The sequence below is a fragment of the Mesoplodon bidens genome, assembly GCF_964165515.1.
Source record: "Mesoplodon bidens genome assembly, chromosome: 3".
NCBI classification, from domain to species: domain Eukaryota; kingdom Metazoa; phylum Chordata; class Mammalia; order Artiodactyla; family Ziphiidae; genus Mesoplodon; species Mesoplodon bidens.
The window spans coordinates 93729027-93754827 of record NC_138178.1 but is presented as its reverse complement, the minus strand read 5'-3'; the positions used below and the strand labels follow the sequence as shown (position 1 = coordinate 93754827).

Here is a 25801-nt window from a genome sequence, read left to right as displayed (position 1 = left end):
GCACTCAGTAAAATATCTCTTCGAAACTTCTAGTAAACAGATATATTAAAAAATTATTTCACTCATCCTTACTAAGAGCATTCACTGTGCAGGACATTATAGATTTATTTTATTATTTATTTATTTATTTATTTGGCTGCGTTGGGTCTTCATTGCTGTGCGCGGGCTTTCTCTAGTTGCGGTGAGCTGGGGTTACTCTTCGTTGTGGTGCACGGGCTTCTCATTGCGGTGGCTTCTCTTGTTGCGGAGCACGGGCTCTAGGTGCGCGGGCTTCAGTAGTTGTGGCTGGCGGGCTCTAGAGCGCAGGCTCAGTAGTTGTGGCTGGCAGGCTCTAGAGTGCAGGCTCAGTAGTTGTGGCGCACGGGCTTAGTAGCTCCGCAGCATTTGGGATCTTCCCGGACCAGGGCTCGAACCCGTGTCCCCTGCACTGGCAGGCGGATTCTTAACCACTGCGCCACCAGGGAAGCCCTGTGTAGGGCATTATAAACCTTTTACTAGTCTATTGTAAAACAATATAGATGACAAGTTTTGTATTCTGAAATCAAATTTAACTGGCTATTATCATTATAATGAAATATTCATATGCTTGTATTTGTAGGATCTCTTAGAGATAAGCGTCGAACTAATGCAGTGGTTGAAGAAATGGAAAGTAAGGGGTGACCTCAAAAAAATGTTAAGGTGTTTGAAGCAATATAACTTTATGACTAAAAAAGTGGAAAACAGATGAGAAGGACCAGGGAGGATAGGGAGGTTTCCTACACTGGGAGGCTTATTGGAACGGTGGTGTCATTGCCTATTTAAGGGAATGCAGTAGTAGCTGGTGTGTGGTGTGAAGGGACAATTAGTTTGACTTTTGAAATACTGAATTACAGATGTCTACGGGAAGCTCTGCTCTAGGTAAACCTCCCTTTGCTAGGAATGGATAAAGGCAGGAGAGGAGACTGGGAAGGGAGAGTCTAAAACATTGTGCTACGTAAGTGAAGGGAGAGTGAGTTTTTTTTTTTTCCAAATCTTTTTTTTCTTCTTTTTCAAATTTATTTATTTATTTTTGGCTGTGTCGGGTCTTCGTTGCTGTGCATGGGCTTTCTCTAGTTGTGGTGAGCGGGGGCTACTCTTCGTTGTGGTGCCGGCTTCTCACTGCGGTGGGTTCTCTTGCTACGGAGCAGAGGCTCTAGGTGCGCAGGCTTCAGTAGTTGCAGTGTGCGGGCTCAGTAGTTGTGGCTCACGGGCTCTAGAGCACAGGCTCAGTAGTTGTGGTGCATGGGCTTAGTTGCTCCGCGACATGTGGGATCTTCCTGGAACAGGGATCGAACCCGTGTCCCCTGCATTGGCAGGCGGATTCTTAACCACTGCACCACCAGTGAAGTCCAACTCTGAGGTATTTAAATGTAAACAATTTTTAACCTTCTTCAAGTGCAGGCACACATGCCCCCTCCACCCTCTAAGCATCTCTGTATTATCATTATTTTACTTCAGTAATGTCTACAGTTCAGCATTTTAACATGACATGTTAAGATGAAAAAAAAACCCTTGAAATGAAGGTGAGAGATAATGTAACAATATGTACCAAGAGATGGGCAACAGAAACGAAGGAATCTAAAAAAGATCTGCAGTGTAAGAATCTGTTAGTGTGCCTCTAGCACTGTCTAGGGGAGAAACAGACTAGTGGAGAAAAAAGGATTCAAGAATATGTTGTATTGGACAGAATACAGGATGCTGGTTAAAATACAACCTTTACCACTAACTAGTACTCACATCTATATAGTGCCTCCTATTCACCAGGGACTGTGACAGGTATTCTAAGTATTTTTATCTTGGAATCATTATGAAAATCCAATCCCAAAGCTAGGTTTGTTGGCCCCAAACTGAAGTTAAAGGAACTGAGGATTAAAATGTTAAAAAACCTGTTCAAGGTCAAAGTACAGAAAGTGAAGAATTGCAAGTTCATCCGGATGGGTCTTATTTCAAGGCCAAGGCTCTTTCCACTATAGCCAATAGACCCCAACCTAGTTGTGCATCACAATTGCCTGGAGAACATGGAAACACATTTTCCCGTTTCCCACTAAAGATTGTCTCAGAAGACAGAAATATTAGTATAGTACTTTTCTCTCAGGGTTGTTGTTAGGATTAAATGTAATAAAGTATATTGGACTGTTTGATAAACTTCAAGTTTAACATAGTCTTCTAATTTAATGATTTTATTATACGTGATTGTCTAATTCCCTTTCTTTTGATTTTATGGTCAGAAAATAATTTTCTGATAAGTAATTAGGCTTACCAAGTGCATTGAAACCAGAAAAGGGTGCCCAGAACGATGTATTTTGGCATGATAACCACACTATAAATTAACACATTTAATTTCTAGCTTATAAATCAGCATTCTTGTGAGTCTGACCAGCGCTAGTCAAATTCCCCCAGTTTAATCATCCTTTTGTTAACAGAAAAAACAAAGTTTTGAAATCACCAAAGCTGACGAATGGAGTTGCAGCAGAACAGATAGTTTTAATTGGGAGTAGAATATCAGGTTTTTGTCCTGGAGGTCGGTTTTGTGAATATGTTACAAAATTAACTCATTCTAATGCAAGACCACCTTTTCTCAGCGTTAGTGGATGATGTTTTTCTTGGTTCCAACACATCACAGCTAGATTATTTTGAACCAGAAATGTAGTAGGGCTACAACTACAACTCCTGTCCCTTTAAAACGCCTACTCCTCTTCTCACCTCCACTTTCCCCAACAATAGCAGTATGTTTATCAAGAAAGGTCTGGTCTTCTATCCCCAAACAAATTCTAAAGCATCATTTCTACTTGCGAGTAGGGTTTGTAGTAAGTTGTATTTAAATTAGCATTCTTTCCCCCCCCACCACAAACTTCCGATAGTTTGCTTGTAGGCAAAGACTCCCCCTTTTTTTTGCAATATTCAAAAAGGCACTCAGCAGGCACTTACTAAATGCATGCTCCTTGAAGAAGAGTTAAGTGGTTTCCCTAAAACCACACAGATCAAAGGAGTGGGGGAAGGGGGGACTCAAAAGTGCCTGTTACACCCAGTCACACTCCCATAATTACCGGAACCGCCTCCATCCCAGCCGTAGGACAGGGCTTTCAACGGGACAAGAAAGGAACACCAGGGAGGTGAGAGCCAGGAAATCGGGAGAGGTGCCTCTCCCGGCATGCTCTGCAACACACCGAGGGGCGCCAGAAATATCCCGGCGTGCATTGGGGAGCGCCCAAGGGCGATGGTTCCCAGCTCCTAGAGGGGCACGCGAAGTTAAAGCGGTAGGTGTGAGCTTACTTAGTTTTGAGACCCTGCTTCCTAGTTTCCCCTTTAGGAACGTAATCCCATAACGGCTGAAAAGGAGGTCCTCTAACTACCCTCCCTTTCCGCGTGCGAACGACTTTCGGCGCCGCTTCGAGCACGGTGCCAGGTGATTAGCGGTTAGGGGCGGGCCTGAGCCGATCACATGACCAAACCTGGCCGCCAATGACTAGCCGGGTGGTCCAGCAGCGCGAGGATTCCCGGACCCGTGAGCGGAGCGGCGCGTGGGCTCGCTCCGGTCGGCTCTGGCAGGTACGCGCAGGCGCCCTGGTTGCCACGCGCCCCGTCTGTCCCCACGCGCCCAGCGGCGCGTACTTGGCGCGAGGTGTTAAGAGTCTGTCTGGTTGTTTTTGTGGGTGGGGGGGAAGGAGAGGGTGGGGGGGCGATGGCGTCACGTGGACGCCACAGCCAATCGCACTCCGAGGCGCACCCACAGCTTTCCCCGGCGCCCCGGGGTGCGACGTGTTCAGTGAGGTTCGGCTCTGCCCTGCAGGTCCTAGTACTCTTTCGAAGCGCGTGTGCGGCCTGTAAAGTCTGGCCGCGGGTTTTCGTGGCGTCCTGCTCCACTGTGAGCACGGACGACAAGTTCTCGGCAAAATGGCTGCTGGAAAGAGTCGCCTAGCAGGGGGAGCGCTGGGGCCGCGTGAAGGTCACATGACGAGGTTGGCAGCGCGTGCTGCTGGCGCGGGGAAGGGGGGAGGGGGGAAGGGGGAGGGTGGCGGGTGGCGGGTGGGAGGGGAGAGGCGTGGCCAGTCATGTGCTCTCGGCTGCGCTGTTCCTCGGTTTTCCAGCGCCTTTGCTTTGGCCGGACTGGCTGCTTTTACTCCTCCCACCTCGAAGCGTGGCAAGCGTCGGTGAGAAGCTGTGTGGTGTGGTGGAATGAGTAGGGTTCTGGGAACGAGGAGATCTGGGGTGTAGGCCTTTGGCTACTTTTGCAATTAGCAAGTCATGTTGCCACTCTTGGCTTTTATTTTCTCGTATTTTAGCTCTGTATAGGAGGGTTTTTTTTTTTAAAGGCCCTTAAAAGGTGTATGACCTGTACCTCATCCCAATGTCATGCTGATAGAAAAATAATTAAAAACGAACAGGTCATTAATAATCATGAGACAAGGCGGTCTCCCCACAGGAGAAAACCCACAACAATCCCCCCCTTCCTCCATCATTACAGGAAACTTGATGGAGGTAACTTGTTATAATATTCTGGGTATGTCTGTCCATATTTAGCAGTAGGATTTATACGCTGTACCTGCCCACTATCTCATTTGAAAAGTATTCTGTCTTTTAGACGTCTAGTCCCTATGTGTTTTCCTGGAAAGAAATCAAGAGATACGTAGCATTGTCATAATTGTGGAGATGGGGAAATAAAAGGTGTTAGAGGGCACATGCTCATGCCCCATAACGCTAACTAGAAAGAAGTCGTCTTATGAACTTGGCGGGCCAAGTTTTTGAGGCTTCCTGCTACCAGCCTTTGGTGTTTTTCATAGTTCTCAGCTTCCAGTTTCAGCTCTTCATTTTACCAAGGGTCAAGGCCTTAGTGAAATGAAGCAGGCGTAAATTATGTATTTTTCATATCATTGCTTATGCTTTATAGTACCCTTTGATGTATCTTAAAGAGCCTTTGAATTTTGTGGGAGTACAATCTGGAAAACATTTATTGAGCAATCATGATAATAGTTATCACTTTTGAACAATTATAATAATAGTTAACATCTTTCTAGCATAGTACTTTATATGTCTTAATTCATTTAGTTCTCATAACAAACCTGTGTTAGGTACTATTATCTCCATTTTAAAACCAATGAAGGAAACAGCAACAGACATTAAGTAACTTGTAGAAGGTCATATGATTGATAATTTACATAATTCCAACCAGTATTCCTTTTGAAAATTTGACATAATGATTCTAAATTTCATTTGGAAGAATGAGCTTATAAAGTACAAAAATTTTTGAAAGATGAAAGTTAAAGGGGGGGACTTGTACTAGTGAATATACAGATAAAGGTATAATACAATCAGTGGTAACTCTGGAATAGACAGAGCAGTGGGACAGAATAATCTAGAAATATATAAGACTATTTAGTATTATACAGGTGGCATTTCATGTTGAGAATTTTGAAATTGTGTTGGAATAATGGCTAATCATTTGAAAAAAATAAAATGGAATCCTACCTTAAAATGTAAATAAAATAAAATCTGAGTGAATTAAATATAAAATATGAAGTCAAAATTATGCTTTCAAAAAAATGGGTGAACAGTTTTCTAATCTTGGCATAGGATGAGCTGTTCTAAGCATGATTGCAAAGGCAGATTGATAGAATTATTACGTAAAACAACCCATAGTTAGCAACAACACCATCAAGTTAAAAGACAAATTTACTCATTTAGTATTCATTTGACGTATTTACTGAGTGTGTACGATGTGACATGCAGTTTTTCCGGTGTAGGGGATCCAGTGATAAGTAAAGCCAGGCAAAATGTGGGGAAAAAAAATTTGCACCATGTGTTGGACCCAGAAGGTTAATGACGTTAGTATCTAACAGATTGTCAAAAGACCTGAATAGGTAGATCACACGCATAGAGAAATAAAAATAACGAATAAAGATAAAAATACATTATTTTCCCCTTATAAGCAAATAACACAAAACAACACCCCCCCAGCAGATTAGCATACATGTGTTAAAATATTAATATCTAGTATTGGCATAGGAGTGGGGAAATTGGCACATTCATACACTGCTGTTGGTGGATATTTACAATTGAACATCCTTTCTGGAGAACATTTTGACTATATTTATTGAAAGCATTAATAACCTATATGTCCTTTCACTCAGCTGCTCCTCTTCTTTATTAAGGCACTAATTGGTAAGTTTGCAAGAATTTTCATTAAGAGTTGTCTTAATTCTTTTTTTTTGCCTGTGCCGTGTGGCATACGGGATCTTAGTTCCCTGACCAGGGATGGATCAATGCCCCCTGCATTGGGAGCGTGGAGTCTTAACCACTGGACCACCAGGGAAGTCCCTGTAGTATTTTTTTATAGTAGCAAAAAACTGGAAAAACTTAAATGTTAAATAATGGGGGATTGGTTAAATAAATAAGATGCCTTCATAGAGGGTAATACCTTGTAGCTAGTGGACATGATAGCGATTTCTAGTAATGGCTTGGAAAGCACATTGTATATATTGTTAAGTGTAAAAAGCAGGTTATAAAATGATGTGCAGTGTGATCACATTTTTGTAGCAATATACCTCTATGTGCCCGTTTACATAGAAATCTAAAATGGTATATATCAAACATTAACGGTGATTTTACTTGAATGGTAGGATTTTTGGATGAATTTAATAAAAAAAAACTTGTTATTTTTTGGAACAGTTTTAGATTTATAGAAAAATTGCAAAGACAGTATAGAGAGTTTCCAAATACCCAGCACCTAGTTTTCCCTATTATTAACATGTTATGTTAGTAGGTTATATGTGTTGTAATTAATGAAGCAAGATACATGATTATGAACTAAAGTACGTAATTTAATGAGATTTCTTTAGTTTTTATCTAATACCCTTTTTCTATTCCAGAATCCCATCTATGATACCACAATACTTTTTTTTAAATGTACTAATGCTTTGTTGGTGGGTGATATTACAGGGAAGAAGGTGTCAGGGGAAAAAGGAAGTGAGGTAGGGAAAAAGTGAAAACAAACATAAGGCATGTGTGACCCAGATAGCCATAGCTTCGCAAACAAAGCTGGCTGCCTGATCTTCCAAGGCATCTCCAGAGAGTTCATATGAAGCTCTTGCCTCTCAGAACCTTCCGTTACACAAACACAATACTTTTAGTAATCATGCCCTCTTAGGATCCTCTTGGCTATGTTAGTTTCTTAGACTTTTGTTTTTGATGGCCTTGATAATTTTGAGGAGTACTGGTCAGATGTCCCTGAGTTGGGATTTGATGTTTTTTTCATTATTCGACTGGGGTTAGAGTACATACTATCAACATGACTTGTCACTCTTGATGTTGACCTTGATCACCTGCCTGTGAATTTGGTTTTTAAATGTTTGCTTTTCTGTAATTTCTATTTTTTAAAATAATCTGTTACTTGTTTTTGGTATAACAAAAAGTATTTGTTATAATACTCTGGTCACGTCTGTCCATCTTTATCAATAGCATTTATAGTAAACAGTACATTGATAAGCTAATAATATAGAAAGACGATAATAGAAGTTACAGTCAAAGAAAAAAATAACTGGCCAAGTTGCTGGAAGGGCTAATTATAGAAAGGAATTAAAGGCATTAGTACAGTATAGCTTGTTTTAACAGTCTTTAAACTGTTTTAGGAAGAACAGCCTGGTAACCATGAATTATGCATAACAGGATGAAAATATAAATAAGATAGATTAGGCCTATTAGGTAAATTCATTCATTCAACAACAAATAATTAATGAGCCCTACTGTATATTATACCAGGTGTAGGGATTGATCAGTGAATACGACAATGTCTTATTTATAATGGGAATTTATAGTCTAGTAGATAGACAATAGGTAATAATATGATTTCAGATATTGTCAAAGTGCTGTGAATAAAATAGTACTAGTGGATAGAGAGTGATGGTGGTAGGCTTGGTGGTTCTTTTACATAGGTCATGAGGTAAGGATTTTCTGAGGTAACATTTGAGGATAAAGGGACCTGAATGATAAGGAGCAAGCCATGCTAACATGTGGAGCATTTCAAGCAGCGGGAATACTAATGCAAAGATTCTGGGGCAAGAATCAGTTTGGGATTTTTCAAGGAAGTGCAGGAAGGCTAGTGTGCTAGAGTTTGGAGACTGCTGCAGTGTTAATTGGTGGTGGTTGCTGTGGTAGGGTCGGGTAGCAGGAAATGACACTGGGAAGCTGGTGAGTCTCAGACGGTATAGAGCCTTGTAGACCAGAAGGGCTTTGGATTTTATTCTAAGTGTGGTGGGATCCATTGGACAGTTTTAGGAAGAAAAGTTATACAATCTAATTTATGTTTTAAAAAGATTACTTTGACTGCTGTAGAGGAAAGAGGGCCAGCAGGCGATCATTCAGGAAGTCATTGGAATGGTATGATGAAGTATGGTGGCTTTGGGTCAGGGAGGCAGTGATGGAGACAGTGAGATGGGGTTGGATTCAGGGTATATGTGGAAGGTAGAACCAATAGAATTTGCTGATAGATTAGTTGTGAGAGGTGAAAGAAAAAGAGGGATCACAGATTACTGCAAGGGGCTTCCCTGGTGGCGCAGTGGTTAAGAGTCCGCCTGCCGATGCAGGGGACACGGGTTCGTGCCCCGGTCTGGGAAGATCCCACATGCCGCAGAGCAGCTGGGCCTGTGAGCCATGGCTGCTGAGCCTGCGCGTCCGGAGCCTGTGCTCCGCAACGGGGAGAGGCCACAACAGTGAGAGGCCTGCGTACCGAAAAAAAACAAAAACAAACAAACAAAAAAAAGATTATTGCAAGGTTTTTAGCTAGAGCAACTAGTGCCAGGTAGAGAGATGGAAACCTGGAAGGAGCTAGTTTGGGGTTTAAAATGAACAGTTTAGTTGGATACGTTGAATTTGAGATGCTCACTGGTTATCCAGGAATAGATAGTTGACTGTTCAGTCTAGAGCCCGGAGTCAAAGTCATGGCTGTGAATATACATTTGGGATGTCATCAATACATAGATGGTGTTTATAAACCTGGGTCTGGTGAGAAGAGGGCCAGTGACTGAGCCCTGAGACTAAGCTGAAAGCGTGGACAGAGGAATAAGTCACACTTAGATTTCTTTTGTATCTGCATCAGCACAGTATTTACTGTGTCTATATGGTGTTATATTAAATAAAGCCTTTGAGATGGTTATAATGTACCTTAGGCTCTTCCTGCTACATAAACTGATTTTTCAGGTTTTTGTGTCTGTACTACTTGAAGATTTCTACTTTCTCTACATTACCTGGGGGCATAAACTCCAAATTTCATAGTTTAGCATACCAGACCTATCACTGTTGAACTCTACCCTACCTTTCTCTCTTTATCCTCTTTCCTCTTTATCATTCCTGTCATGCCCAACATGTTCTGCATGTGTATAGCCCTCTATTTGCCTAGAATCCTCTTTTCTACCCCTCTTCCTGCTTGTTGCCTCAAACTCCTACTCAGTCTTCAATGTCTAGCTTAAATTTGCTATATAATTTCCCCAGATTTCCACAGATAAAAGTTGGCTCTAAAGTGCCCAGTACTTCCTCAGCTCTGTTGTTGGTACTTTAATTTATAGCAGAATATAAAGTTGGTTGATTTTTTTTTAAACTTTGAAAGACATTTATTTATTTATTTTTAAAATTAATTAATTTATTTTTGGCTGCATTGGGTCTTCATTGCTGTGCACGGGCTTTCTTTAGTTGCGGCGAGCGGGGGTTATTCTTCGTTGTGGTGCGCGGGCTTCTCATTGCGGTGGCTTCTCTTGTTGTGGAGCATAGACTCTAGGTGCACGGGCTTCAGTAGTTATGGCTTGTGGGCTCAGTAGTTGTGGTTCGCGGGCTTTAGAGCTCAGTCTCAGTAGTTGTGGCGCACAGGCTTAGTTGCTCTATGGCATGTGGGATCTTCCCAGACCAGGGCTTGAACCCATGTCCCCTGCATTGGCACGCGGATTCTTAACCACTGCGCCACCAGGGAAGCCCCAAGTCGGTTGATTTTGATTCATTTGTTTCCCCAGTGCTTGGCATGCCCAATCTAATGCTTTGGAAAAGTTGAGAAGTTTTGTTTTGGCAAAAGAGAGTAAATAACTAAAACTAGATCTTATAATACTAGATGTTATAATACACAATCATATGGATCATTAGCTGAGATATTTAGATTTTTTTAATGGTTTTATGAGTTGTTGGTTTTAATGATATTTATTGTGATGGAATTTAGCCAGTACAAAGTTTAATGAAATCATGTCAGTTAGGAGTCTTAGTTCAGAGACATTTTAGGAATGGTTTAATCTCTAGAGTTGAGTAATGCTTATTCTTTGGAGGCAAGCTATTATATAATAAATTTTTCCTCCACTTGCCCACTTTCCCACCCACCTTCTCAGTAGTCAGGAATTCTATTTTAACATTACACATGTTCTTTGAGCTCTTTGCTAGAGGAGAAACCTAATGTAATAAATCCAGTAGAATTAGCAGTACTTACCCCAGAAATGTCCTTTTAATTGTTGCACAGAGAGAGGCTTAATGGTGTGTATTGTAGGTGTGAGGGTTTCAGTCTGTGAGCTCAAGTAGGGTTAATTATTTTGTCATTCAATTGTAAGCATGTATTGAGCACCCACCATATATGGGCACTGTATGAGGTGCTGTGGGGGACACACAAAAGAAATAAAAGTCATGGTTCCCTGCACATGAATCCCTGACTATTTAGTCAAGGAACTGAAACATAACATTAAAAAGGAATTTAATCTTAACAAGCAGTATATCAGTAAGTGCAAAGTACTGTGATATAAATCAAAGACTTTGCATTTCTTAAGCCCATAATTATATTCTCAGAGCTATATGCAGTCTCATCTTGCATCAGTTTTCAACATTTTGACCTGACTTGCAAGCTCTGCATTTTCTCTTGTCCTTTAATATTTTTAGTTTCAAAAAGATACTATTGATTTGACTCTTAAGAAACAGTTTTTTTAAGTTAGTAAATCTTATTAATTAATTAATTAATTAATTTATTTATTTATTTATTGGGCTGTGCTGTCTTAGTTGCGGCACGCGGGATCTTTAGTTGTGGCATGTGGGATCTAGTTCCCTGACCAGGGATGAAAACTGGGCCCCCTGCATTGGGAACATGGAATCTTAGCCACTGGACCACCAGGGAATCCCTGATTTGACTCTGATGTGTTGAAAGCCCTGTATAGGAAAAGAGTGCCCTGCCAGTACATTGCTTTCCAACATTTTATTCCTTCACGTCTGTAAAGCAAATAGGTAATTTGAAAAGGTGGAATGCCATTTAGTCTTTATAAGTGTGATAGAAGCATACTTTTATAGTTTTGCTGTGTGTAGGTTTTCTTAGACATATTTTCTCCTACCTGGGGCTGAGGGGGTTAGGCGGTGGGGGGAGGGTAGAAGAGTATAGAACCTAGAGAAGAAATTGTGTGTGTGTATGAATATGAGTTTAAAAACACTTATTTTGGGATTTGGATTATAAAAGCAGTTTTCATTTGAGAAGATATGAAAAACATAGATAAGCACAAAGAAGAAATAAAAATATGCTAACTCCCACTGTTAACCTTATTGGTATGCTTCTAGGCTTTTTTTTTTATTAGCAAGTTTTGTTTTATAATAAATAAAATGAATAGTTCAGCTACCTTTAGAAATGAGTAGATAATTGTCTTTATGTAAGGTGGATCTAATCACATTACTCTCAATAAAATTCTTTGGTAGCTTCTCATAATAAATGGAATCAAGCTGAGGCAAGTTCAGATTCTTTAGCCTAGTACATACAGCCCTCTACCTTACAGCTTATCTTATTTATCATGTGTCTCCCTCGTACACATCTTTGTTCTATCCATACTATATGTACTACTTGCAGGCCTCTAGACCAGGGGTTGGTAGACTTTTTCTGTAAAGGGCCAGATAATAAATATTTTAAGCTTTGTGGGCCTTACTGTTTTTGTCAACAACTACTCACCTGTGCTGTGGTACCATGAAGGCAGCTATCGACAGTATGTAAATGAATGATCATGGCTGTGTGCAGGGAAACTTTATGGACACTAAAATTTGAATTTCATGTAATTTTTGCATGTCATAAATTTTTATTAATTTTTTTCAACCGTTAAAGAATGTAGAAAGCATTCTTAGTTTGTGGGCTATATAAAAAAAGATGGCAGGACATGGCCTATGGGGTTGTAGTTTGCTGACCCCTGTTCTAGACTGCCACGATTTCTGTACCTCTGCCTTTATTCACTGTCCCTCCCCTCCATTTCTTTCCCTAGTATGACTGTCTTGTTCAGAACTCATTTTAGACATCTTAGTCTCAGGGAAGTTAGAATTTTTTAGATCTTTTTCTGGTGACAGAAGTGCTATTCAAACCTCTATCACTGTATTTATTTGAGTGCATTTAAAAAAATTATAGTAAAATACGTATAATATAAAATGTACTGTTTTAACCATTTTTAAGTGTACAGTTCTTTGGCACTAAGTATGTTCACATTGTTGTGCAGTCATCACCACCATCCATCTCGAGTTTTCATCTCTCCAAGCTGAAACTCTGTACCTATAAAATGCTAATTTATCATTCTCCTCTTGCCCTGGTCCCTGGCCCACCATTCTGTTTCTGTCTCTGTGAATTTGACTACTGCAGATACGCCACATAAGTGAAATCATACAAAATATTTGTGTTTGTGGAACTGGCTTATTTCACTTAGCCTAGTGTCTTCAAGATTCATCTCTGTTGTACCATGTGTTAGAATTTCCTTTCTTTTTAAGGCTGAATAGTATTCCATTATATGTATATACCACATTTTTTGTGTGTACATTCATCTGTTGATGGACATTTGGGTTGTCTCTACCTTTTGGCTATTGTGAATAATGCTGCTATCAACACGGATGTACAAACATCTCTTCCAGTCTCTGCTTTCAGTTCTCTTGAGTATATAACTAGAAGTAGAATTGCTGGATCATATGGTAATTCTGTATTCAATTTTTTGAGGAACTGCAATGGCTACATCATTATGACTAAGTTTTTAATTTTTTTCTGTTGTAGTTTTTTTTTTTTTTTTTTTTTGCTGTATGCGGGCCTCTCACTGTTGTGGCCTCTCCTGTTGCGGAGCACAGGCTCCGGACGCGCAGGCTCAGCGGCCATGGCTCACGGGCCCAGCCGCTCCGCGGCATGTGGGATCCTCCCGGACCGGGGCACGAACCCATGTCCCCTGCATCGGCAGGCGGACTCTCAACAACTGCGCCACCAGGGAAGCCCTGTAGTTTTTTTTTTAATTGGAGTATAATTGCTTTACAATGTTGTGTTAGTTTCTGCTATACAATGAAGTGAATCAGCTATATGTATACCTATATCCCCTCCCTCTTGGACCTCCCTCCCCCCCAATCCCACCCATCTAGGTCATCACAGAGCACGAGCTGAGCTTCCTGTGCTTTATAGCATGTTCCCACTAGCTATATATTTTATGTATGGTAGTGTATATATGTCAACCCTAATCTCCCAATTCGTCTCACCCTCACCTTCCCACGCTGTGTCCACATGTCCGTTCTCTACTTCTTCGTCTCTATTCCTGCCCTGCAAATAGGTTCATCTAGATTCCACATATATGCGTTAATTTATGATACATGTTTTTTTCTTTCTGGCTTACTTCACTCTGTATGACACTCTAGGTCCATCCATATCTCTACAAATGACCCAATTTCATTCCTTTTTATGGCTGAGTAATATTCCATTGTATATATGTACCACATCTTCTTTATCCATTCATCTGTCGTTGGACATTTAGGTTGTTTCCATGTCCTGCCTATTGTAAATAGTGCTGCAGTGAACATTGGGGTACATGTGTCCTTTAGAATTATGTTTTTTTCAGGGTATATAACTGGTAGTGGGATTGCTGTGTCATATGGTAGTTCTGTTTTTAGGTTTTTAAGGAACCTCCATACTGGTTTCCACAGTGGCTGTATCAATTTACATTCCAACCAACAGTGCAAGAGGGTTCCCTTTTCTCCACACCCTCTCCAGCATTTACTGTTTGTGTATATATATATATAATTTTTTTCCCATTTATTTATTTATTTATTGGCTGCATTGGGTCTTGGTTGCTGCGCATGGGCTTTCCCTAGTTGCGGCAAGTGGGGGCTACTCTCTGTGATGTGTGGGCTTCTCATCGCAGTGGCTTCTCTTGTTGCGGAGAATGGGCTCTAGGCACGCGGGCTTCAATAGTTATGGCACGTGAAATCAGTAGTCGTGGCTTGTGGGCTCTAGAGCACAGGCTCAGTAGTTGTGGTGCACAGGCTTAGTTGCTCCACGGCATGTGGGATCTTCCCGGACTAGGGCTCAAACACGTGTCCCCTGCATTGACAGGTGGATTCTTAACCACTACGCCATCAGGGAAGCCCTGTTTGTATATTTTTTTGATGATGGCCATTCTGACCAGTGTGAGGTGATACCTCATTGTAGTTTTGATTTGCATTTCCCTAATAATAAGTGATGTTGATCATCTTTTCATGTGCCTGTTAGCCATCTGTATATCTTCTTTGGTGAAATGTCTATTTAGGTCTTCTGCTCATTTTTTAATTGGGTTGTTTTTTTTTGATGTGGAGCTCCATGAGCCGTTTATGTATTTTGGAGATTAATCCTTTGTCTGTTGCTTCATTTGCAAATATTTTCTCCTATTCTGAGGGTTGTCTTTTCGTCTTATTTATGGTTTCCTTTGCTGTGCAAGAGCTTTTAAGGTTAATTAGGTCCCATTTGTTTATTTTTGTTTTTATTTTCATTAGGAGGTGGGTCAAAAAAGCTCTTGCTGGGCTTCCCTGGTGGCGCAGTGGTTGAGAGTCCGCCTGCCGATGCAGGGGACATGGGTTCGTGCCCCGGTCCGGGAAGATCCCACATGCCATGGAGCGGCTGGGCCCGTGAGCCATGGCCGCTGAGCCTGCGCGTCCGGAGCCTGTGCTCCGCAATGGAAGAGGCCACAACAGTGAGAGGCCCGCGTACCGCAAAAAAAAAAAAAAAAAAAAAAAAAGCTCTTGCTGTGGTTTATGTCAAGGAGTGTTCTTCCTATGTTTTCCTCTAAGAGTTTTATAGTGTCCGGTCTTACATTTAGGTCTTTAATCCATTTTGAGTTTATTTTTATGTATGGTGTTAGGGAGTGTTCTAATTTCATTCTTTTACATGTAGCTGTCCAGTTTTCCCAGCACCACTTTTTTTTTTTTTTTTGCGCTAGCGGGCCTCTCACTGTTGTGGCCCCTCCCACTGCGGAGCACAGGCTCCGGATGTGCAGGCCCAGCGGCCATGGTGCACGGGCCCAGCTGCCCTGCGGCATGTGGGATTCCCCCCGGACTGGGGCATGAACCCGCGTCCCCTGCATCGGCAGGCGGACTCTCAACCACTGCGCCAACAAGGAAGCCCCCAGCAGCACTTATTGAAGAGGCCGTCTTTCTCCATTGTATGTCCTTGCCTCCTTTGTCATAAATTAGGTGTCCATCTGTGCGTGGGTTTATCTCTGGGCTTTCTATCTTGTACCATTGATCTATATTTCTGTTTTGGTGCCACTACCATACTGTCTTGATTACTGTAGCTTTGTAGTATAGTTTGAAGTCGAGGAGCCTGATTCCTCCAGCTGTTTTTCTTTCTCAAGATTGCTTTGGCTATTCAGGGTCTTTTGTGTTTCCATACAAATTGTAAAATTTTTTGTTCTAATTCTGTGGAGAATGCCACTGGTAATTTGGTGGGGGGTTGCATTGTATCTGTAGATTGCTTTGGGTAGTACAGTCATTTTCACAATATTGATTCTTCCAATCTGAGAACATGGTATATTTCTCCATCTGTTTGTGTCATCTTTGATTTCTTTCATCAGTGTTTTATAGTTTTCTGAGTACAGGTCTTTTGCCTCCTTAGGTGGGTTTATTCCTAGATATTTTATTCTTTTTGTTGCAGTGGTAAATGGGATTATTTCCTTAATTTCTCTTTCTGATCTTTTTGTTGTTAGTGTATAGGAATGCAAGAGATTTCTGTGCATCAATTTTGTATCCTGCAACCTTACCAAATTCATTGATTAGTTCTAGTAGTTTTCTGGTGGCGTCTTTAGAATTTTCTGTGTATAGTATCATGTCATCTGCAAACAGTGACAGTTTTACTTCTTTTCCAATTTGTATTCCTTTTATTATTTGTTTTTCTTCTCTGATTGCCATGGCTAGGACATCCAAAACTATGTTGATTAAGAGTGGTGAGAGTGGACATCCTTGTCTTGTTCCTGATCTTAGTGGAAATGCTTTTAGTTTTTCACCATGGAGAATGATGTTTGCTGTGGGTTTGTCATATATGACCTTTATTATGTTGAGATAGGTTCCCTCTATGCCCATTTTCTGGAAAGTTTTTATCATAAATGGGTGTTGAATTTTGTCAAGGGTTTTTTCTGCATCTGTTGAGATGATCATATGGTTTTTATTCGTTAATTTGTTGATATGGTGTATCACATTGATTGATTTGTGTATATTGAAGAATCCCTGCATCCCTGGGATAAATCCCACTTGATCATGGTGGATGATCCTTTTAGTGTGCCGTTGGATTCTGTTTGCTAGTATTTTGTTGAGGATTTTTGCATTTATGTTCATGAGTGACATTGGCCTGTAATTTTCTTTTTTTGTGATATCTTTGTCTAGTTTTGGTATCAGGGTGATGGTGGCCTTGTAGAATGAGTTTGGGAGTATTCCTCCCTCTGCAATTTTTTGGAAGAGTTTAAGAAGGATAGGTGTTAGCTCTTCTCTAAATGTTTGATATAATTAACATTGAATATGGTAAGTCTATATTTAGTTTTTAGAGGAAGTTCAATGCCTTCATCATTATGACTGAATTTTTTAAAATAAACTTTTTTGGGGAATAATTTTAGATTTATAAAAAAGTTGCAAGGATTATACAGAGTTTCTCCCTACTCTCCACCCAGTTTTCTCTAATGTTAACATCTTACATTACCAGGGTACGTTTGTCAAAACTGAGAAACCAACATTGGTACATTACTATTAAGTAAACTGCAGACTTTATTTGGATTTTATTAGTATTTCCATTAATGTCCTTATTCTGTTCCTGGATGCACTTGAGGATACTACATTGCATTTAGTCTATGTTTTGTTTTATTTATTTTTAGTCTATATGTTTTTTGTTGTTTCCCTAGTACTTAGCATAGAGCATGGTACATAATAGAGCACAGTGTTTCTTGAATGAATTAATCATCTTTTAATTTTTCTCTCTTGGGGAATGTTCATTAACTTTCCTTTAGATTTACTTAACTGATTTATTTACCCTTATATCTTTTCATTCCTTGACTGTTTCTAAGGTCTGTCGTAATTTTTTTTTCACTAATTTTTTTTGAGGAAAAGTAATCATGGTATATGTGGCAAAGACCGCTAACTGTCTATTCACATCTGCTCTCTCCTTGGTGTGCATTGCTAGTCAGAATCCCCCAGTCTCCTTTGCAGTTTGATGAGACCACATGACTTAAATTTCCTGTAGTGGAATGTGACTGGAAATGGGCCTGACGTCCTTCATGTGTTCCTCTTTGTCCACCTCTCCTGGCTATCTGGGATCCAACATCTGGGACACCTTGGAAGCCTTGTACTCAAGATGGCAGAACTGCTGTCAGCCTGAGTCCTAGAATGACTCTGGAAGAGAATTGGCTTAACTAATGACCTGAATATTCACTCACCAGGCTAATATTTTGAGATCAGTTTGTTAGCTTGCCCTACCCTTTTTAATAAGTGTGTTACGTGGTCAGCTCTGAATAGGATCTATATGAACGTTGAGTATTTATCTAATTAGAATTATATAATTATATTGGAAAGACTGGGGGATGGGAAGTGTGCACATGTATGGAAATGTGAAGTGGAAGGAGAGGTAAATCTAATCTTCTATAATGGGAAGTTAATAGTACCTAAAACTGGAGAAAAGAAATGGAAAAAGCATATTGTGATATGGAGGTATATGGCAGAAGTTTCATTCACAAAAGTTGAAAATTTTTGCCCCTTGGAGTTGGGAAATTGTTGGGGTGGAGGACCATTTTTTTTTTAAGTAAATTTATTTATTTTATTTATTTATTTTTGGCTGCGTTGGTCTTCGTTGCTGCGCACGGGCTTTCTCTAGTTGCAGCGAGCAGGGGCTATTCTTTGTTGCGGTGCACGGGCTTCTCATTGTGGTGGCTTCTCTTGTTGTGGAGCATGGGCTCTAGGCACGTGGGCTTCAGTAGTTGTGGCACACAGGCTCAGTAGTTGTGGCTCCCAGACTCTAGAGTGCAGGCTCAGTAGTTGTGGCACATGGGTTTTGTTGCTCCGTGGCATGTGGGATCTTCCTGGGCCGGGCTCGAACCTGTGTCCCCTGCACTGGCAGGCAGATTCTTAACCACTGCACCACCAGGGAAGCCCAAGGACCATTGTTTTTTGTAATAAGCCTTTGTACTTATTCAACTCTTTATGTTCATGGATAACTTTGAAAAAACAAAAATTCAATTAAAGATATTTAGTAAAGAACAACGACAAAAAACCCCAGTCAAATTCAGATTCTTCTTTACAGAAGCCACAAAGTTGATCAGTTTTTGCTAAATAAATCTGGTAACAGGGAGCTTTACCACTTTATGAGGAAACTTGTTTCATTGTTGGGTAGTTTTAGAGGTCAGAAGGTTATTCCTTATGCTGATGTGAAACCTTCTATAGAAACTTCCATTCCAGGACCCTCTAGAATATATGGAATAGTCTATAGCTGCTTTCATGACAACCTTCAAGTGGTTCTTTAAATTATCTTCATAATCTACCCCATATCATTAAAAAAAATAAATTTATTTATTTATTTCTTTTTGGTTGTGTTGGGTCTTCATTGCTGCGCGCGGGCCTTATCTAGTTGCAGCGAGCGGGGGCTATTCTCTGCTGTGGTGCACATGCTTCTTATCGTGGTGGCTTCTCTTGTTGCAGAGCACAGGCTCTAGGGTGCATGGGCTTCAGTAGTGGCGGCCTGTGGGCTCAGTAGTTGTGGCTCGCGGGCTCCAGAACACAGGCTCAGTAGTTGTGGCTCATGGGCTTATTTGCTCTGTGGCATGTGGGATCTTCCCGGACTAGGGGTCCAACCCATGTCCCCTGCATTGGCAGGTGGATTCTTTTTTTTTAATTTAACATCTTTATTGGAGTATAATTGCTTCATAATGGTGTGTTAGTTTCTGCTGTATAACAAAGTGAATCAGTTATACATAAACATACATCCCCATATCTTCTCCCTCTTGCATCTCCCTCCCACCCTCCCTATCCTGCCCCTCTAGGTGGACACAAGGCTAATCTCCATGTGCTATGCAGCTGCTTCCCACTAGCTACCTGTTTTACATTTGGAAGTGTATATATGTCCATGCCACTCTTTCACTTCGTCCCAGCTTACCCTTCCCCCTCCCCCGGTCTTCAAGTCATTCTCTGTGTCTGCGTCTTTATTCCTGTGGCAGGTGGATTCTTAACCACTGCGCCACCAGGGAAGTTCCTACCCCTACATCTTAAATTTTCTAGGCAATGATAATGAAAATCGTCTTTGATTTTGATACTGATTATCACCAAATCCTTCCAAATTCTGGTTCACTGGCTCGTGACTGTCCTGTAGATGTTGAGTTGTTGGTTCTGCTGCAATTGGCTGTCCTGCACAAACCTTTACTGCCTGGTGGCCTTAATGTGCAGCTGGTGTTCCTGTGTGATCTTCTCAAGAGCTGACCTCAGTGGTGCCTTTGGGATTATCAGTGTTGACCTTAAAACTGCCCTTATTGGCCTATTCACTTCTCCTGATACCACTAAAGTTCCTATTAAGTTTCCGAAAGGTTAGCCTCATGCTTTTAATTTCTTACAGAAGACTTACAAGGAATTTGAGAAAAGTTTCTCTGGGCTTGGTAGTGCACTCTCACATAGTGCCAGAGGATTGCCAGTAGTCAACCAGGGTTCCTGAATAGAGCCCATGTACTTCTACTCTCTCTCACCTCAATAAGAATTCTCTTTTCTACCTGAGATTTTGCCTGGAGTGATTGGATATGGCCTGTTTCCTTATTATTTAAGCATGTTAGTTCTAATGTTCTGGGCTCCTGCTGTCAGTTTTAAAGTCCTCCAGGGAATTTCCTGTCGGTCCAGTGGTTAGGACTCCATGCTCTCACTGCCAAGGGCACGGGTTCAATCCCTGGTCAGGGAACTAAGATCCTGCAAGCTGTGTGGTGCAGCCAAAAAAAAAAAAAAAAAAAAGTCCTTCTGCAAACCTAACAGCTCATTGCCTACCCTGCCCAAATTCCTCTTGAGAGGGAAATCACTCCCACCCTAGTCCTTTGTTGCACTTATAGCAAAGGCTGGACATAACATGTATTGAAGGGTAGAGAAATATTAAGTAAATTGTGGCATTAAAAGTGAAAAACACATATTAAATACTATGTAGCAACTTACAAAATATGTTTTCAAAATAATGTTAAATGAAGAGTAGAACCCAAATTGCAAAGACCTGCTTTAAATTATGAAAAAAACCCCAAAGCCTATAAAAATATATACACATGCGTGTAGAAATTCAGAGGAATAAACAGTCATGGTCAGTGGTAAGATTGTAGGTATCTGAAATTATATTATGTATTGATTTTCTATGTTCCCCATTAGAATGCAAGCTCTAAGAAGTCAGGGATTTTGGTCTGTCCTTGAACAGTGCCTGGCCTGTAGTAGTTTTTCAACAAATCTTTGTTGATTATTTAATGAATTGAATGTGGAGATTTCTTTTTGATGGTTTTCATGTTTAATGTTACAGTAATGCTTGTTAAAATTAAATTAAAACAAAAACAAAAATTAAAAAGGAAATTCCCAATGATTTCAACCTTTTGAAAATACATTATAGTTTCTGCATATTCTCAACACCCTTGTTGGCCTTTTCTGGTCCTCTTAAAAGGTGGTGCCCCAGACAGGATATACTAGTCCAGATTTTGGCAAGCCAGTCCAGCGTATAAAGGAATATTTTCTTCCCAGGATCTGGATACCACATCTCTATTTTACTTTATTTAATTTATTTTTTTTTTAGTGGTAGGAGTATGGTTTATTAAGCTGTGCCTTAGTACAGGTGCTGGGACTTGCTCATGGTGCTCTTAATGTACAAAGCCCGGACGTTCTGCCAATTTTTCTTGAGCAATGACACCAGGAAGTTGCCAGCTAAGTAGATGTTGTACACAAGCTCATCATTTGTCATCTTCACGTGGCCAACAGCCACTGCCAGACACAACACCTTCTTCATCTGGAACTTGATCGTGGACTTCCCTTAATCAACTTTGGCCAACATGTTCTCATTATGGGTCAGCAAGGAAGGGAACTTGCCAGCCTTATTCAGGCCAGGGCCCAGAATTCGTGGGATCTGCTTGATCAGAGGCTCTGAAGCCAAAAAAGCATCATACTTCTTGGGCAGCTTCCTGACCAGTTTATTATTCTTGTTGAGTTTCTTTAGTGCCTCCATGTCCATATGGGGGATATCCACAGCCTTGACCTCATCACACAGTGCTGCTGGTGCCCCAGAACACATATAGAGAACTTGGGGCGGGGAGTGGACTTAAGCCTGACAGCGCCTGAGAAGCGTTTGTCCTTCTGAGGGTTATAGTTCTTCAGGCTGATCTGCAGCTCCACTGTCTCCAAAAACTTCTGGCACTTGCACTGGTTCCCATGCAGGACTTCCCGCACTGCCTTGTAGAGGATGTCGCGGGAGACTTTGTTGCTCATGGTGCCTCGTGCTGAGATAAGCGGAAAAGAGCCACACCTCCATTTTAGAGTTTTTTGCAGATGTGACCCACTGTTGGCTTATACTGAACTTACTTTGTTGGTATTTAAAACTTTAGTTTTGCTAATACATTATAACAATTTCCAGCTCTTTCCCAATAAGTATTTACCAGCTGATATAACAGAACTGGTCAGCTTGCCTTTCATGTATTTTTGTTTTCACTGTCCACCTTCATTGGAAGTGCTAAGTCGCAGAACATTCGAAAGTTGGGCAGCCAGAGAATAAAAGAAGCAAAACATCTGGAAAGTCTACACATTTTATAATTATCCTCCAAATACTTTAATGATGACTATACATTTTCTAGGTGCTTTCTTCAGAATTCCTGAAATGGTAGGAAGTTAAGTACTTAGATAAAAATCAGAAACTCATCTCTTGGCTCTGTCTTCAAATAGTGTTGAAAACCTGGTTTTTCCAGGAAGGTGAGCCATTGCAGTCTTACCATTATTTTCCAAATGCTTATCAACTGCCATCAGCCCTCCATTTTTCATGGCCATCATTGTTTCTTTTTCTTTTTTTTTTTTTTTTTGCGGTATGCGGGCCTCTCACTGTTGTGGCCTCTCCCGTTGCGGAGCACAGGCTCCGGACACGCAGGCTCTGGACGCGCAGGCTCAGCGGCCATGGCTCACGGGCCCAGCCGCTCACGGCATGTGGGATCTTCCCGGACCAGGGCATGAACCCGTGTCCCCTGCATCAACAGGCGGACTCTCAACCACTGCGCCACCAGGGAAGCCCCCAGTGTTCCTTTTGAAAAGTCCCTTGCTCTTCTAATTTCGTGATCCTTTTAACATTTTATTTATTTATTTATTTACTTCGTGTTCCTTTTTTTAAACCAGTCATTTTTTCCCCCCTCTCTCTGTGAAGGCTTCTTGTTCCCACCACTTTCTCATCACTTTTCCTCCTCGGTAAAGTGGAGATAATGATGTCTACTTTAGGCTTGCTGTGAGAATTGATAAGAATGTGAAGTGCTGAAAACAATGCTTGGCATATAGTAAGCACTTAGTGAATATTTGTTACTATTATCATCAACATCGTCATTTTACAAACTGAAATGCCTTTTTCAGTGTTTTGACAGCCCATAACTACCTCCTGGAACTCTTCCTGGAACTGTGGAGTCTTGATTTCATAGACAAAGTGTGAGATAGCTTGAAGTGATACTCTAGGGCTTTAGGATTAAGGAGTGGGAATGGGATAGTCTGTAGCCCTGAGCCTAATATAGAGGTTGGAGAATCATAAGAATTTTGTCCCAAGTTGCATTCACTAAATTTGGAAAGAGAGGTCAGAGTACACATGTACGTTTCTCCTCCTCCTCCCAGGATTATACATGTTAGTGTCAATCAGACTGTTTTCCAAGCTGTTAACTGTATTTATATTTTCAAAATGAAAGCTTTACGGGCTTCCCTGGTGGTATAGTGGTTGAGAGTCTGCCTGCCGATGTAGGGGACGCAGGTTCGTGCCCCGGTCTGGGAGCATCCCACATGCCATGGAGCGGCTGGGCCCGTGAGCCATGGCCGCTGAGCCTGCGCATCTGGAGCCTGTGCTCCACAACGGGAGAGGCCACAGCAGTGAGAGGCCCGCATACCGCAAAAAAAAAAAAAAAAAAAAAAAAGCTTTTCAGCACTGCAGGTTACTTTCCAGTTCTTTTTAAAGTGTTGTTGTAACTGCCTTTTTATTTTAAATAGTTCTAGTTCTTGCAACCAGCATTTTATATTGCCAGTAAGAATTTAAATTAATTAGATCAATAGAGGTAACCACGGTGCCATTTTGAAAAAAGCAGATTTTTCCAGATTGAAATATTTTCATGCAGAAGCATACTTTATTTTCTCAAGTTCTCCTTAATTCTGTTTCTTGAGTATACTCTGCCTTCTGAGTGGCATGCTAGTAAAGATGTGGATAGGAACAGACATTCTTGTGTCATCTTTATGGAAAATAGGGAATCATTATAAAAGTCATTAATTACTATTTGTTTAAACATTTTAATTTTTGATGAGCCTAAAATTACATGAGATACACTTGCCTTGCCCCCAAAGTTCATCCTTAATTCAGCTGGTTATTTTACTAGTGTTTGGTCCAGCAAGATAGGAAATCATTCTTACTCTGGGAAAAATAGCCTCCTTTAAGGGATACTTATATGCTAGACATTGTGTTAAGCACTATTATCTAATTTAATCTCCTAAGTGGTCTCTTCCTCTTGACTTTGTTCTCTAATAGTATATTTTTAATATAGCAGCCAGAGAGATGCTGTTAAATCAGAGATGAGGTTAAAGTCAGGTCATGTCATGCTCAGAACCCTCCAATGGCTTCCTATTTCTGGCAAAATAAAAGCTAAAATCTTTACAGTGGCCTATAAGGTTCTATATGATCTGATTCCCTCTTAGTTCTCTGACCTCATCTTTTACCACTTACCCTCACTCTCTGCTCCAGCTCCTTAGCTTCCTTGCTTTTCCTTAATCATGCCTTTTCATTTCTGATTTCCTCTGTCTGGAACACTGCATGGCTGTTTCCTCAATTCTTTCATGTCTTGACTTGAATTTTGCTTTTTCCCCTATCATCCTTCTCTGCTTTATTTATTTATATTTTTCCTGTAGCACCTATCACTAGATAACGTATCAAATCATATATTTATTTATTTTGCTTGTTTGATATTTCCCTTACTAACATTTAAGTACCACAGGGCAGAGATTTCGTCTGTCTTGTTCACTGTTGTCTCCGCATCACTTAGGACAGTTGCTGGTGCGCAGAATAAGTGCTCAGGAAACATTTGCTGAGTGAATGACTAAATTGCCACAATACTGTGGCATGGCCACTGTTATTACCTTCTTTCAGCAGGTGAAGAAACTGAAGCCCAGAGAGGTTAAATAATATGCATAGGGTCACATAGTTCTTAACCATCCCCTTGAATGGCTTTATTTCCTGTTATATTTCACGCATTCTGTGCTCAGTCATAGGACACTATTTTTGTGTGTGTGAATATCACATACATATTCAGGCTTTTGTGCTCATGTTGTTTCCTCAGTGGGAGTATTCTCCTTTCCTACCTCCTACTGAGGTAGAACTTTATTTGCAGAAGAAATGGTGATTTAGAGAAGAGTCAAGGGTATGAAGGTTGTTTGGGGAGGTGGAAGGATGAATATTGTGAGCTAAGATCACATGGTGGGACATACACATATGTTCAGGGAGCAGTTTGGCTAGAATGAGGTTTTGTTGAGGAGTATGATAGTAAGGTTAGAGAGGGAGAGAGTTACGCCCCTATTACTGGGAGCTTTGAGCTTCACGTTAAGGAGCTGATGTTTTTATCTTGTTGCCCTTTGAAGGTTTTTGAGCAGAAGAGTGATAATGTATAACACCACTTTAAAAAATACTTAATTTTGCTATGGTGATGAGAATGCTTTGGAGTGGGAAAAGACTAAAATTAGGGACAATGTTTAGGAGTTTATTAAAATGACATAGGCCTTACATGAGATGATAAAGGCTGAAGTTGAGAAGTGATAGTGGAAATAAAGCACAGAGATGAGATACTTAAAGTATAACTTTTAAAATCCAGACTCCTTACAGTGGCCTACAACATGCTGCATGATCTGACCTTTGCCTACCTCTGCAGCCTTATCCCCTGCCACCTTTCCTCTCATTCTCTGCTGTAGCAACACTGGCTGTTCTTTGCTTTGAATGGACTGTTTGTCCTGACTCTAATGTCTTTGCACTTACCTTCTCTTTCCCTGGAATGTTTTTCTCCAAGTCTGGTTCATTCATTTCTCAGTTAAAATCACCTCTCAGGTATTTCCTGACCACCAGTTTTAAAGCACCCTCCCTTATTGCTTCATTCTTTTTTGCTATCATCAGAGTATGTAATCATTATCTGACTTTAAAAATGTATTTGTCAGGGCTTCCCTGGTGGCGCAGTGGTTGAGAGTCCGCCTGCCGATGCAGGGGACACGGGTTCGTGCCTCGGTCTGGGAGGATCCCACATGCCGCGGAGCGGCTGGGCCCGTGAGCCCTGGCCGTTGAGCCTGCGTGTCC

The 25801-nt window shown here is 41.0% G+C and overlaps 1 protein-coding gene and 1 pseudogene across 3 annotated transcripts in view; one reads left to right on the top strand and one right to left on the bottom strand.

The window, feature by feature from the left end:
• Nucleotides 1-3196: 3196 nt before the first annotated feature.
• MGA (MAX dimerization protein MGA) overlaps nucleotides 3197-25801 on the top strand; it is a 164598-nt gene continuing 141993 nt past the window's right edge. The window contains exon 1 of one of the 2 annotated variants that reach the window (XM_081227498.1): nucleotides 3197-3275. The gene's annotated coding sequence lies outside the window, so the exon portion shown is untranslated. Of the gene's footprint in view, nucleotides 3276-3437; nucleotides 3568-25801 lie in introns of those variants that run through there. The other variant, XM_081227492.1, reaches the window with a different exon arrangement.
• Nucleotides 20979-21869, bottom strand: LOC308614318 (large ribosomal subunit protein uL1-like; annotated as a pseudogene). The gene has a single exon. The product of its transcript is annotated as a large ribosomal subunit protein uL1-like (transcript).